At 53.8% G+C, this 14,783-nt stretch overlaps 1 protein-coding gene across 2 annotated transcripts in view; it reads right to left on the bottom strand.

Moving 5' to 3' along the window:
- WSCD1 (WSC domain containing 1) overlaps nt 1-4,096 on the bottom strand; it is a 43,067-nt gene extending 38,971 nt beyond the window's left edge. The window contains exon 1 of one of the 2 annotated variants that reach the window (XM_054709141.1): nt 3,936-4,096. The gene's annotated coding sequence lies outside the window, so the exon portion shown is untranslated. Of the gene's footprint in view, nt 1-2,621; nt 2,867-3,935 lie in introns of those variants that run through there. The other variant, XM_028132988.2, reaches the window with a different exon arrangement.
- Nucleotides 4,097-14,783: the final 10,687 nt, after the last annotated feature.

Here is a 14,783-nt window from a genome sequence, read left to right as displayed (position 1 = left end):
CTCATATGTTTCTCCCACTCAGTGGTGCACGTTTGCGAGTTGCCTAGATCCCATTGAGCGATCAGGACAAATCTGGGCAAGTGAGAGACGTACCACCCAAAGTCAGCCTGGCCCTTCTCTGGCTCTCTGCCTGCTGTGCCCGCAGTCACTGGGACGAGGGGCTCATGCTTTAGGAGGAGACTCAAGACCTTTGGCATGCCCATCATCAGAACCCTCCCTCTTGGCCCCCTCACGCCAAGACAGCCACCCTCTGCTTTCCAGTAGCAAGAGAAGAGAAACAAAGTGGAAGGGAGAGACCTTAACAGCCACCAATAGGCCCACTGCATTTTATAGCTTACAAAATTGATCCAATCCGCTCTTTCCTCCACTTCTCACATCCACACTGGGAGGCAGAGTTCCTCCCTAACCACATTCTCCAAAAGCGGCACATTTCTGATAATTTTCTGATAATTATTATCTGATAATTCTGATAATATGTCAACACGGATTATTAAAGCCATGAGGAGGGATGAGAAGAAACAGTGGGTAAACAAGACATTGAGCCCAAGGAGAAGGTAGTCAAAGGCCCGGTTCCTGCATTCACTCCCCAGAGGAGCAGGGCCTGCCTCTAGCCCAGCTCTGCCCTGCTGGCGGGTTTGATTATCATTCATATCTAACAGGTCAAGACCCTGAAGGCCTAAACACTGAGCTGCCCCAAAGCCCTTGGCCTTGACCTCAGTGTAGCACCCGGCGGAGAGTCAGGGAATGGGTCCCACCAAGAGTGACCGGGATCTGAGCCAGATGGGAGCACAAGCCGGGAGTGTCTACAAAGAGAAGCACCCATTCCCCAGAGGCCCTGCTCAGACATGATTCCATCTGGCCTGGAGGCTCTGTGCAGCCTGAAGACTCTACAGGGGACCAGCTCTGTGACTTACTCCCCAGTGCTGGGCCTCACCTGACTCGGCGGGAGGCTCGTGCTTCAGCAGCCGACCAACTGGTGGCCCAGAATACCCACTTCTGCCTGGTTAGGCAGACAGGAGGGAAGGGACAGGGATCTGGCCTTATGCCTAATCCAGGCTTCTCTTCGCTTCCAGCCAGATAGGCTGCAGGCCACAGAACAGCACTCCACAGGCTCCGACACCCACTAACCCCCCGAATAATCCCTCTTCCTTCCAGAGGAGCTGTGAGGACGGGAGGATGCAGCAGCAGGTGAGGACCCCAGCATCCTCCTGGGGAAGGTGAACTGCCAGCTCAGCCCACCAGCCCGCTGCCCAGCTAGCTCACCAAGCTCCTTTAGCGAGGGGGCTTGGGACACCAACATACCCTCCCACAAACCAGCACCGCTGCTCCTCCTTGTGGAACCCCTGGTCTGTGGTGACCCACCAGGGCACCTTCTCCACGGGACTTCCGAGGGCCAAGCTAAGTGTGTATGAGGTAGTGAGAGGCGTAATTGAGACACACCTCCCCCTGGCCCTCTCTCCAGCCCCTATAAGCATCAGGTAGGGGCTGCCACAGACAGGGCAGGGCCAGCCAGCTTTCCACCTCCTCAGTTCCACTCCCCACAGGCCCTCACTTTCTGAACTTAGTGACCTAGGCAATGCAGAGGAGAAAAGGCCCCCCATCTCCTTATCACAACCATGGCATGGAGTCCCAAGCTGGGACAACCCATGTGCCTCCATAAACCGCATGCTGTTTCAGCGACAAGAGGGAATACACGGAGGACCACGGCATCTAATGTTGTTAGAAAAGTAGTGGAGTTCCGAGCCTGTCCATCTCGGGAGCAGCGGGGGCCCCCGCCAGTGTAGGCAGCAGCTGGATCTCAGGGCAGGACTATGGCGGGGAGGGGTGAGGGTGGGGGGGCGGGGCGGAGGGGGGCTGGAACCCTTACAGGCATCCTCCCCAGGACACAGGCTCAGCAAAGCAGCAGAAGTCCCAGCTCTGCGCTCTGCGCTGCCTCCTCGGGGCGAGCCTGCACGGAACAGGCATTATCCGAGGGCGCAGATGCTCAGGAAAAGACAACCCCCAGGTTACCCAGAGGCAGGGTACTCCTGGAGGCGTCTCGATACAAAAGAAAAACGCAATCAGCAGCCACCAGGCGTGAGTTTCCGTCCACACCTGTGAAGACGCAAAGCTCTACTTGGGGTAGATACCGGGACAAAATATACACATTTCGCTTTAGCCTCTGCCTCTGCTCAAGTTCACCAAGCTGGAGAAAACCCTCTGCTGACCGGAAGCCTGGCTTGGTAACAGAACGAGGGGGAGCTGCCGCTGGGTGACCCGTCTCCTCCTAGGAGAGGCGGTGCGCACCCCAAAGCGTGTCCTCGCCCCCCTCCGGGTACCAGATCCGCGGCTCATCCGGGGAAACGGACAGCGTCTCAGTAAACGAAGAGGGGGATGAGCTTCAGCAACTGCCTTGCGCCCCCGCCCCGGCCCCTCATTCCGGAGCGCTCCCCGCCATGCGCACACTCACACTCGCTGCCCCCCAAAGGCGCCCCCGCCAGCGCGCCCGGAAGCCGGGGCAGGTGCAGTCCCACCGCGTCCCCAGCCGCGTCTACACAAACTTGTTCGCCGGCCCGACCAGGGGAACCCTGCCCGCAGCCCGCGCGGGTGTCCTGGCTGGGCACCCGGGGGACAGGACTCACCCGCGATCCCGGCCGGCTGGGGCGCCCGCTCCGGCGGCCACGCGCGCGCCTCCCTGGGGCGGCGAGCCCGCAGCCCCGCAGCCCCGCAGTGCCCGAGCCCAGCGCCCCGGCGCCCGCACGCCCCCGGGCTGTCCGGGGTCCGCCGCGAGCGGCCTGACGCGGCCAGGCACTGGGCGCTGCTGCCGGGCTCGCCCGGGCTGCGGACAGACCTCTGCGCTGAGCCCAGCGGCAGAGCCAGCGGGCGCCGAGCGGGCGGCGGGCGGGCGGCGGGCTAGCGGGCACCGGCTCTGCACATGCTCACTCGCGCGGCCGGGGGACAGCGGCCGGCCGCCGCCGGGTCCTAGAGGCGCCCGCGCCGCCGCCCTCTCGCCGGCCAGTGGGAGGGGTCGCGGCTTGCGGGGCGGAGGCCCACACCTGCCCTGGTCCCCCCCCCGACCAAACCAGCCCTGTGCCAAGCAAGGACGCTGACACCCAGTCCCATACACATCCACACATGCACACACAGCCCCGCTCGCTGTGATACACACACCAGGAGGATGCATTGGCGCTCACACCCAGACACACATAGACACAAGCACACGGGGCACTGCCGCACCGGGGAGCGCGTGGCCACACTCGGATACAAACACACCGGGCAGATGCACACTGCCTGATACAAACACACTGAATCACTGCTTCGTAGACTTCTCTCTCACACACACACTGAGCGCTGTCCCACACACTCAGAAACAACCCGGGACACGGCGACAGGCACACATACACACTGCCACACAGTTGGTAGCACTCTGATACCAACGCACAGCCAGACACACTTGGATCACTGTCCCATAAGGAGCTGGACACTGACACCCATGTCCTTATACACACACACTGTGGGAAACAGTCATACACAGAATCACTGCCCCACAAATACGCTGACACTAGCTCCTTGCCCACACTAGGGCTCTGCCACCAGCGGCTCCACTGCTCCACACCAACCCAGTGACAGACCCAGGCCTTGATATAGACCTCCACAGAAGCAGTGCCACACACGAGTCCACTAACACACACTCTTATACAGAGAGTCATCCTGGGCATGGCCCACAGGCACACACACACACACACACACACACACACACACTGAGATGGGCAGGTACTGGTACAGACACACAGGTATACAATCACAGGCTATATATACACAGTGCCCTTCTTTAAATAAGGGTTAGATCCAATCCTAAGGATTTCCCCTCCACGCCCCACCCCTGCTCCTCAGCAATCCCCAAGCCACAGCGCTACCCCTGCCCTCCCAGGTGCCTCAGTGGGCCCTGTCCTCACCTGTGGCTGACTGTGAGATGCTCCGGGAGGCTGAGGACCGCGGAGGCTGTGGGAGCAGGTGGCGTGGCTCTAATCCCGGCTTCCCGAAAGCAAGTTTCATGCCTCTGACTCCCGCTAGGGGCAGAGCTGCTTGCTGAGGCTCAGAGGAGCCTTTCAACAGGTGCTAGGCTGTGGGGAGAGGATTAGCCTGGGGACCGGTCAGAGCCCTGCTTTCCTGTGGGTCTGCCGAGTGGCACCCAGAGAGAAGAGGGACTTGCTGGTCTGACCAAGACCAAAGTTAGAGCAGTCAGCTCCCTCCAGGTGAACGTTGTGAGCTCCGGAACTAGCAGGGGCACGGGCATAAGAGACACATCCTGTTGGGCCCCAGCACTCCTGGCTTGCAGAAAAGCCCCATGGGCAGCCCTTACCGAGTGGGAATGTGTGTGTTGCTATAATTGTCAACAACAATAACCACTGCACATTTTACAGTGCATTTGGGGTTCAAGGCCCTCTCCAGGACCTGCTACATCATTTGCAGGGCCCAATGCAAAATGAAAACGTGAGCCCCTGGTTCAAGAATTATTAAGAATTTCAAGAGATGAGAGCAGAACATTAATGCAAGTGTGGAGCCCTTCTGAGCAGGGGCCCTGTACCCTACACTTGTCTCATGCCTGTGAAGCTGGCCCTGGCTTTCTCATGCCCATTGCCTCACTTCAGACTCACAGTGGGTGGTGGGTGCCTTCGTGGGCCCACTTTACAGATGAAGCTGCCGAGGCCCAAAGGTGAATGAATGCCTCGGGCTCACAGCAAGCCCCAGGGGAACTCAAGCCCAGCTCCTCTGGGAGGCCTGGCATTGCCCTGCAGCTACCATTTGGGATAGAAAATTCAAGCTGAGGAGTGATGTGGCTGCCACAAGGGAGGAGAGTTGTCTTAAGAAAAGAAGAGAAAGGGCTGCCAGGCATCTGTGCCATTTCTGTGGGCAATGCCTGCTTTGCAAAGCCCTCTAGGGGTGCACCGCAGGGCCTCTGAGTGGGAGATAGGTAGGAAGGCGCACCTGCTGACTCCGGGGAGAGAGATGTTGAGAAAGGAGGTGCATAAAAGCATCCAGGAAGTAGTGGAGAAGGGCTTGGGACATGTTGCTTGGGCCACTGACAGTATTCAAATGGCCAGGAGTATTTCAGTGTTGGGACGGAGCCCTCCTCTGTGTCAACGGAGGTAGATAAGAGGGTGCAAGGAGGCCCTGGACTACACCTGATAGTGGGATCACTCCCAACCCCTGTACAACTCTCTGCCACAGCTCTTCTCGCTCCGTAGCTGGGACTGTCTGAGGTGAGTTAGCATAGCATCTCTGTCTCTATCCCAGGAGCCATCGTGGGAAGATATCTTAACATCACAGGGCTATGGAGGTCCCAGGACGGTGCTGACACATGTCCAGGTCCTGCTGAGTTATGCACTCTCCTACCTCCTCTGCAAGCCTGGGGCTTCAATTCCATCTCCCTGTGTTTGGCTCTTGACTCCAACTCCCCTCTTGTGGCTCCCAATGACTGGATCCCAAATATTTAAATTGCCTCCTAGCCTCATGCTATATGGTGGTTTCTCCTTCCATCATCCATCCTTCCATCTATCCATCCTTTCATTGATTCACTGGGCAAGGCACCCATTGATTTTGTGTTCAACATTGGAAACCCTTTGAAAAGAAGAACCAGAATCCTCGATGAGTTTCCAGTGTGGAGAACTGGGCAAAGAAACAGACCCAAAGTGACACCATACCACAAAGGAGAAGCTCTGCTATACCTGTTAGGATGCTTGCTGCTTCAGGCACCTGACCACCTGCTCAAATAGTTCCCCTGTTTACGAAGAAGAGTGTGATGGCTGATGGGAAGACTACTCGCTGTGTCTGCCATATATGTGCATGGTGCATTGGAAATCAAAAGATCTGCAACGTCATTTTGGAAAAGTTCAGGGAAGGCTTCATGGAGGAGGTGACAATTCACCTGACTCTTGAGGAAAAGTAGGCATCATCTGCATCACAGGGAGCAGGGGCCATTCCAGGGCAGGTAAGCATCCTGTGTGAAGGCAGGAAGGCATGAAACACACATTGTATTAAGGGAATTGCCAGGAACTTGACATAGCTGCTGCAAGGTCAGGGGTGGTTGGAGAGGAGGCTGGACCGTTACTGGCCGCCTGAACCCTCATTCTGATCATTGACACCAATAGGCATGGCAGGGATGCAGATCCAGCCAGTGCCTCCATCACAGCAATCTCCCTCCACAGGGTGCTCACCTGATCATCAATCTTTAAAAATAGTCACTTAACAAGTTAGTAATTGTCAAGCCCACATTTCTGTATCATGTTGTCAAAGGCAGCTGAGTTGTCATGGGCATGGGGATGACAAGTCCAGGCAGGGTGTCAAATCCCAGCTCTATCTCTCTCTCTCACCTTGAGCAAGTGATCATTTCTCTGAGCTTCAACATCTTCATCAGCATAACTGGGGCACGCAGTGTTCAGAGACCGAGAACCTTAGGCAACATCTCAAAATGGAGATGGGGAAGAGATGTGCGCCTGGTATCTGGGAGGGTGGAAAACCGAGGGCTGGGATTGGATGGGGAGGGGATCAGGGCACGTGGAGGTGTCTGTTTCATTCAGGTAGGCCCTCCAAACCTGCTTCACCCGTTTGGGCAGCTCAGAAGAGCAAGAAGTCCATTTTGAAGGAATAGAAGTAGAGGTTGAGGAGACCACTTCCAAAAAAAGATATGGGTTGATGGAGTGGGTGGGTGGAGGAGAAGAATATTCCAGGACCAAGAGGGGGCTATGCTAGTCCATCAAGACTAAGGCAGCAAACATACTTGGAATGCCCAGGGAAGGTGAGCCATTCTCTGGTTTGCTCTTCCTTCGTGCTGTGAACTCTTTGGTGCCCTCTCCATGCAGGCAGACCCAAGGCTGGGTTCAATGATTCGCTGGGCTGCTATTTTCTTGTCTCTCCTTGAGTACTAGCCACATAAATATGCCTCTGAGCCAGCGACAGATGGTAATTGCATCCCCTGCTGAGCTGTGCCTGCCAACACCCAGAGGGGCGGGAAGGGCGGGAGTCTGCCTGGGAAGAAAGGAGCCCCTCTGAGCACTGGTCTGGTCTGGGCGCCACCAGGCTTCCTAGGCCTGGGCCAGAGGTGCCTGAAGGTTTCAGGAATTCTGAGGCAGTGGAGAGAGCACTGGGCTGAAAACAGGAGGAAGCGGAGCTCCTTTATGGTTCCACCTGGAGAGGCTGTGCAGCCTCAAGCAAACTTCCCTTTCTGGGCCCCCGCCTGCCTTTCTGGGCCCCGCCTGCCTTTCTGGGAAATGGGCGTGTTGTCCGGCTGATGTCGAAGGGCTTTCCTTAAGTGAGGCAGGGAATGAAATGAGTGCTTTGGGATCTCTTCTGCTTCTCTAGTTTGGCAAATCAAATCATTTCTCCCAATAGTTTTTAATTTTTATTTATTTGTTTGTTTGTTTTAATCCTCACTCTGGGATAATTTTTTCCATTGATTTTTAGAGAGAGTGGAAGGGAGGGAGGGGAGAGAGACACACACACATGGATTGGTTGCCTCCTGCACGTACTGCATGCACCCTGACTAGGGCCTAGGAGTGAATCCGCAACCCAGGTATGTGCCCTTGACCAGGAATCAAACCTGAGACCCTTCAGTGCGCGGGTTGGTGCTCTAACCGCTGAGCAACACGGGCTAGGGCTTCTCCCAATAGTTTTTTAATCTGCAAAATGGGGAAAGTGTTTTCTTTCTAAGTTATAGTTCCTGGCAGAGGTGTATATTTAATATGAGGATTCTCCCAGCTGGTGGGAGTTATGATGGTAACTCTCACCGGACCTGCCTGGGGTCTGATTGGCAGGTGCTGGAATAAGATCTGTTGGATTGGGTTTGTGACTGCCTGACCCACCACCCATCCTACCTGCACAAAGACAGCGATGAGGTGGGGCCGAGTGCAGAAGTCAATTGGTCGGGTTTGATGCAGAGCTTATGGGACCAGTTGTCAGCTAGAAGGTGTGAGGGTCCTGGGGTGGCAAGTGGGCCCTGGTGCTAGAGAGGGGCAGAGTAGGCGCCCTGCTCCGTTCCTCCCGCTGCCTGGTCACCAGCGGGCACACAATGTGCTTAGCAGAGGAAGCACCTCATCTTTGTTCCATTTTTACGAACTTCCCTGTAAGTCACTCATCAAAGGCCTTGAACTTGCAAGTTGTCTTCTGAGTTAAGCTGTGGAGCACCTCAAGCTCATCGCATTGATAAAAGAGGAGGTGGGTTCACTTTTCTACACGGATTTTGCAATAATTTTGGATTTACTGTAAAGTTGCGAAGATAGCAGAGTTCTCCTGGGCCCCTCACCCCGTTGTGAACATCTCATATCACAGGGCACCTTTGTCAAAGCTGAGAAACTCGCAGTGGCACATCGCGATTAACCAAACTCCAGACTTTATTTGGATCTCACCAACTTCTTCTTTAATGTCTCCTTTCTGGGCTAGGGTCCAATCCAGGCTACCACACGGCATTTAGTTGTCGCTTCTCTCCAGTCTCTTTTGCTCTGTGTCACTTTCTCAACCTTTCCTTGTCTTCCGTGACTTTGACAGTTTTGAGAGGTACTGGTCAGGTATCCTGTAGAATGTCCAAAGGGTTCCTTTCCAATAACTAGACATCTCAGACTAGAGAACTTTGGAAGCTAGAGGCATCATGTGACGATGGATGTGCATGAGGCAGGGCCAGGCTCAAGTTCATGAACGCTGCTTCCCCAGAACCGAGGACAGGGCCTGCCTTGGGCAGGACTCTGTAAGGATGTTTGCAATGGACGGTGCGCGAGCTCCCTCATGCTTCTTCCTCCTCCACCTGGGATTGTGTGTGAGGCAGAGGTGTGCGCCTGGTGTCTGGGAAGGTGGAAAACTGAGGGCTGGGGTGGGTCAGGGGTCTGGGGGCATGGAGGTGTCTACATAATTCAGGTAGGCCCTTCAGACCCTGATTTCAGCAGTCTGGGCAGCTCAGAAGAGCAAGGAATCCATTTTGGAGGAATAGAAATAGAGGTTGAGGAGAACACTTCAAACAAAAGATATGAATTGATGGAGTGGGTGGGTGGAGGAGAAAAATATCCCAGAACCAAGAGGAGTCGATGCAAGTCCGTCAAGACTAAGGCAGCAAACATACTTGAATGCCCAGGGAAGGTGAGCCATTCTCTATGGTTGGCAAGCAGGTGGGGGCACAAGGCTAGAAGTGTATTAGGAAACCTAGGCAATTCGGCCTTCATCCTGGAGCTGGGCGCTGGAGAGCCACTGGAAGTTTTTCACCGATAGGTGGAAACAGTGATGTGGGGAAGGGAGAGGGATGGTGGGTCCTGGCCATCCTGACCACCGTTTCTCGGCCTGCGGTTGCCATGGCAACCAGAACCAGGGAGAGTGGAGCAGGATCTTTTTGTTTCTATGTGTATGAGTTTGACCCTCAGAATGTTGGCCCGAGTTTAAGACAAATAGCTGGGGCCACCTGTTCCCCTGAAGTCAGTCCCCAGGTGAGTAGGCAGTTTCAGCACCATCCCAGCAAAACCAAGGCCTGGTTTGCGGGCCCAGGGCCCCTCCAGCCCCTCCCCACCTGAGAGATGACAGAAGTCAGGTATGTGTCAGGCTCTCTGACCAGACTCCGCCCAGTTTGGACCAAGCTCCCAGGAGCAGGGAAATGGGAAGGGACAGCCAGTGCCAGCAGTCACCAGGTGTCTGTCACCTGCATTTCCAGGCAGATGGGGGTGTCTGACAGTGAATGTGGCACTTCAGAGGCACCCTTGGCCCTGAAGGAGCCACTGAGACATGCTAAGGCCTGGCCCCAAGTTGCAGTTCCCTCTCCGTGAGCCTGTGCCACCTCTACCTCCTTCAGCCTGCCTCCCTCCTCCCCGATCAGCCTCCTGGAACCCTGCATCGTCACAGCCTGGCCCCTGCCTCCCAGAACCACCCTTTATAGAGACAGATCTGGCTCCTCCACGCCCAGCCGCAAGCACCTCCTTACCCATCATTATGACCGTCTCCTGAAAAGAAATCACTTCTTCAGTGCTTTTTAAAGATAACCTTGCAAAGATTTGCTTACAGTAACACCAAAGGGTTCTGTGGTCAGTCCCAGGAATAATTAATGAATCCACCTATGTTCAATTTCTTTGTCTCTTTCAATTTCCACTGACTGACCAAAGGGGTTCAGGCTACCATTCCCCAAACAGCCCTGCTCTTCAAAACAATCTAGACAGTGTCCTGTTGGTTACATGAGAGATTTTGGAAGAAATCTTTTCTGGAGGGAAAATTGGAGAAAAATAATCTCCTCCTATATGTGGGCATTTACAGTTTCTAAAAGGCAGATCTGCCCTGGCTGGTGAGCCTCAGTTGGTTGAGTGTTGTCCGGTGCACCGAGAGGTTGCAGGTTTGATTTCCAGTCAGGGCATATGCCCAGGTTGTGGGTTTGATCTCCAGTAGGGGGCGTGCAGGAGACAGCCTATTGATGTTTCTCTCTCTCTCTCCCTTCTTCTCTCTCTCTAAAATCAATAAAAACATATTTAAAAAAATAAAATGCAGATGTAGCCAAGTCACATCTCCTTGTGATCCTTCAAGGTCCTACCAGATTAGGTACAAACTCCATCCATAAAGGTCTGATGCAGCCAAACTCATCATCCATGTTTTGCCAGCTTTGCCCAAGACTTGACCTCAGCTCCTGGATTACAGTATCTGACTCCCCCAGGCTGGGTTAGGCACCCCCAACCTCAACATAGACACACCCACATGCACACCTGAGTGTGTGCACTAACACATTTTATGCATGCACACATATATGCACACATGTGAACGTGTGTACACACATGTACAATATGTGCACACACCAGACCACACGTGCACCACAGCACACCATGCCCACGTACATGCACACACAATACATGCATTTATCTATATACACATGTACACATAAACATACATGTGTGCATGCACACACACAAATACTTTTTTTTTTCACCTTTATCTCAACAAATACTTTTTATATGTGTTTGTTTTCATCATAGCTCTGATTCTTAGAGCATTTATGAGTCTTGCACTGGTCTAGCTCTCCTCCACACTGCCCTCTGCTGGCCCTCACGCAGAGGGCAGTCCCAGCCCCCGGTGAGAGGTTAATGGCACTGAGCAGTATGGAGGCTGGACTCTGGAACTGGTTCTGCCACTGTCCTTCTGTGGGACCCTGGAGCGGTCCCTGCCCTTCCCTGGGGCTCCATCTCCCTCAAGGACGATGGGTGGGGCCTACGTGGACCAGGTTGGAGCCGGTCCCCTATCCAGGTGGGGACATGAGAAGCCCAGCCTAAGACTCGCGGCTGCAGTCGGCACGGCCGCCCCACCCAGCTTACTTACAATGCTTTTAGTTCTAAGAGGACCCATTTCAGAACTCCTCTCTGAGATATAAATTATCTTAAAGGGCTGCTCTGTATCACGGTGGCTGCACAGTGCCTAACCAGAAAGCTCGCCTGCCTTTCAGCAGGTTCAATCCAAGGAGAGTTATGGATTTTTTTTTTTTTTCATCCTAATTGAGCACTTCAGAAAGGGGGATTGGAAACCTTCAATAGGTTTCATTTTTAGGGAAAGCAATTTTGACTTATTAGGCGCTGTTGGCTTCAGAAATATGCTCACTAATGACTTCTATTTAAATATTTTCCTCCAGCTGAGACTTTGAAGAGAAATACTGTGTGCATGGAGTCAGTGTCCCCCAAATGAGCATTTCCCACCTCGGCCTCTGACCTTTCTCAGCCAGATTCTCTCAAGAATTCAAGAGACCCGGCGCAGGCTGAGTTAAGAAAGCCCCTGCTGGAATCACCTATAGGCTGGTGGCTTCCCTGCCCTCTCACAGCGATCTGCTGTGTGTAAAGCACAAACTTGGATGGAACCGCTGGTCTCTCAAAATCTATCCCTGGCTCCCCAGCCCTTACAGGGTCAAACCCCAAACCTCTAGTCTTGCACAAAAGGCCCACCTTGTCCCCATCTGGGACCACAATGCCCACTGCACTCCCTCTTGAGCCCCAGGCAGGAAATGGTGGAGGTGGTGCCCAAACCCCCGGCCTGTTTCGTGTGTGAGTGACCTGCACAGGCCAAAGGACTCGGCATCCAGAGGGCCTGGTTTAATCTCTGCCATCGCTGCCCCGATATTCTTTCTTTGTTTTTTTTTTCTTTTTTCTTTTTGCTTGCTTTTTTTAAAAATTTATTTATCTTTATTGTTGAGGGTATCACAAATGTCCCCCATTGCTCCCCTCCACCCAGTTCCTACCCCACCTCTGGCCTTCACTGCATTAATGCCTGTGCCCATGGGTTATACATATAAATTCTTTGATAATCTCTTCCTTCTGAGATTCCAGTCTGTTCCATGCTTCCATGTCTCTGGGCCTATTTTGTTCATCCGTTTATTTTGTTCATTAGATTCCACATATAAGTGAGATCATACGGTACTTGTCTTTCTCTGACTGACTTATTTCGCTTAGCATAATACTCTCCAGGTCCCTCCATGCTGCCTCAAAGGCTAAGCTGCATAGTATTCCATTGTGTTAACGTACCACAGCTTTTGTATCCACTCACCTACTGATGGGCACTCTGACTGTTTCCAGATCTTAGCTACTGTAAATCATGCTGCACAACTTCTCATTTTGCTCCGGGCCCTGCAAATTGTGTAGCTGATCACCACGCCCTCCTATAACTCTCCACAGTTTCCTCTACATAAGGCATCAGCTTCAGCCCTGCCTGTTCTTGTCCATGTGAGAAGCCTTGGGGAGGGGTCCGTGGGCCAGGGAGCAGTGCGGCCCAGTGGCGAAACAGAGGGGGGACAGGGGACAGGGGGCAAATCTCAGCTCCGAGTTACATGATCTGGGGCGAGAGATTTAGCCTCTCCAAACCTTAGTTTTCCCATCTGAAAAATAGGATCATCCTCATCCCTGCTTCCTAGTTTGCTGCCAAGGCTAAGTTAGAGATAAGCATGGAGTAGAAGCGTGTCTGTGACATGTGACTGTTAGCCATGTTCTTCCCTGTTAGATTTCTGTGTGCCTGGGACTTAGTACTGACCCTCTAGGAAGCCTTCCCAGCTGGCCTGACTCCTTCACCTCCAGTGAGACAGCCCTCGTCCGCACTCTGCAGCCTCCTCTCTTGCCCATGTGACGGCTATGCAGTGCCTTGAAGCTGTCTGTCACACTTATGAATGCTCTGTCAGGAACTCACTCAAGCTAGGTTAGGTCAACAGAGGGGCGGTTTATAAGAATATGGAGGTGTCTATCCCACAGAACCCCAAGAGCAAGAAAGTAGCTGAGCCTCAGTAAGGCCTGGAATAGAAACCTGGAGAGCCTCTGGGAACACAGGGAATAGCCACTTTCCCCCTTGTACTTCTGCTTTTATCTGAGTACTGGCCTCATGCCCCTACTTCTCCCTCCCCCTTTCTGTTTCTCCGTCTTTCTATCTGTCTGTCCCTCCCTGTCCCTCCGTCCCTCTGTCCCCCACCTCCTCCACCCCCTCTGCAGACCAGCGTCTTCCTCAACTCAGCCACAAGGTAGAAACGCATGGCTTCTCAGTAACTTCTCCGATGGCTCTAGCCCTTGGAATGTTGAGCAGTTTCTGACTCAGTTTCCAAGTTCCGCAGGCAGAGGCCTGACTGGCTCTCCAGGGTCCGGTGTACCAGACCCCAAATTACAGGATGACCTTAGGCTCCAGAGTGGCTTCATCCTTTGTACCTGTCTACCATGCATGTCTATCTTCCCCTAAAGGTCCATAAAGGACCCCTCAAGGACCACATGTTTCCCACCTTTGCCTCCTCCAGTTCCCAATCCATGCCTAGAACATACATTGTTGTTGAATAAAGGGAGGCGTGAACAATGAAGGAGAGCGGCTTGCATTTCTAACTTGGAACATCATGCAATCTTACAGCTCTTCTGTTCCCTGCAGGACCCAGTGAAGAAGCTGTTGCTAGCACCATAACCCTCCCAGGAAGTCACTCATCTGAGGGGTGCTGGAGAGCCCGCCCCCCCCCCACATCCCCATTCACCCAGCAGGGCGGGGCCTGCTCCCCCAGCCTCCCTGTGGAGCCACTCCTGCTTACCTGTTCTGCTTGCACCCAAAACAACTCAGCGCTCAGCCTTCCTGAATATGCAGAGTGCAGCTTCAGGATTTAAGTTGATTTCTGCAGGAGCGAACCTGCTCCGTCAACATAATCTCCACTCCCAGAAATTATTAAAGGAGCTGAATTAAATTCGCTGGGGTCAGAGGCGAGGGAACACTGGAAACGAGGCAATCCCAGCAGAAGCGGAGCTAATTGCCGCGGTCGAACATGTTGCAGGAGTGGGAATGCTGCTGAATAATGGACTCGGATCCTAATATCAAAGCAAATAACAGAGAATCTGCTCCTTGGCCGGTGACCCTGTGAGCTCAGGGCTGCGGGTGGTCAGAGGGTCTCAGTGTGTGTTTGCAGAACTGGCCCCCACTGACCCCTGCCGGGTGAGATGTGCAGGAAAGGAAAGGGTGTGCTTGGTCAGGGGTCCCCTAGCTGAGCAGACGCGACATACCGACTGTGGAATTCACAGCTTTCACAAACTTGCTACCAGTAGGCTCCCTCAATGAAGCCAGCTCACTGCTCTGCTTCCTAGGCCCCCATCTTGAATGGTGTCAGAGGGAATGACTTCCCCCTCGCCTGGTTTCCAGGAGGAAGTCTTTTCCAAAACTCCCTTCCGTCTGTCTTTGTCTCTTCATCCTCCTGGGGCTGAGCTGGCCACAGGGAGCTGGGCTGTGCTGCTCTGTCCCTGCAGGGAGGTGACCGGCCTTGGTCTAGCCAGCAGACCTAGAGTCGCGCCCGTCAGCCTGGC

This window comes from Eptesicus fuscus, chromosome 20, assembly GCF_027574615.1.
Source record: "Eptesicus fuscus isolate TK198812 chromosome 20, DD_ASM_mEF_20220401, whole genome shotgun sequence".
In the NCBI taxonomy this organism is placed as follows: domain Eukaryota; kingdom Metazoa; phylum Chordata; class Mammalia; order Chiroptera; family Vespertilionidae; genus Eptesicus; species Eptesicus fuscus.
This window is presented reverse-complemented; position numbering and strand designations above follow the sequence as displayed.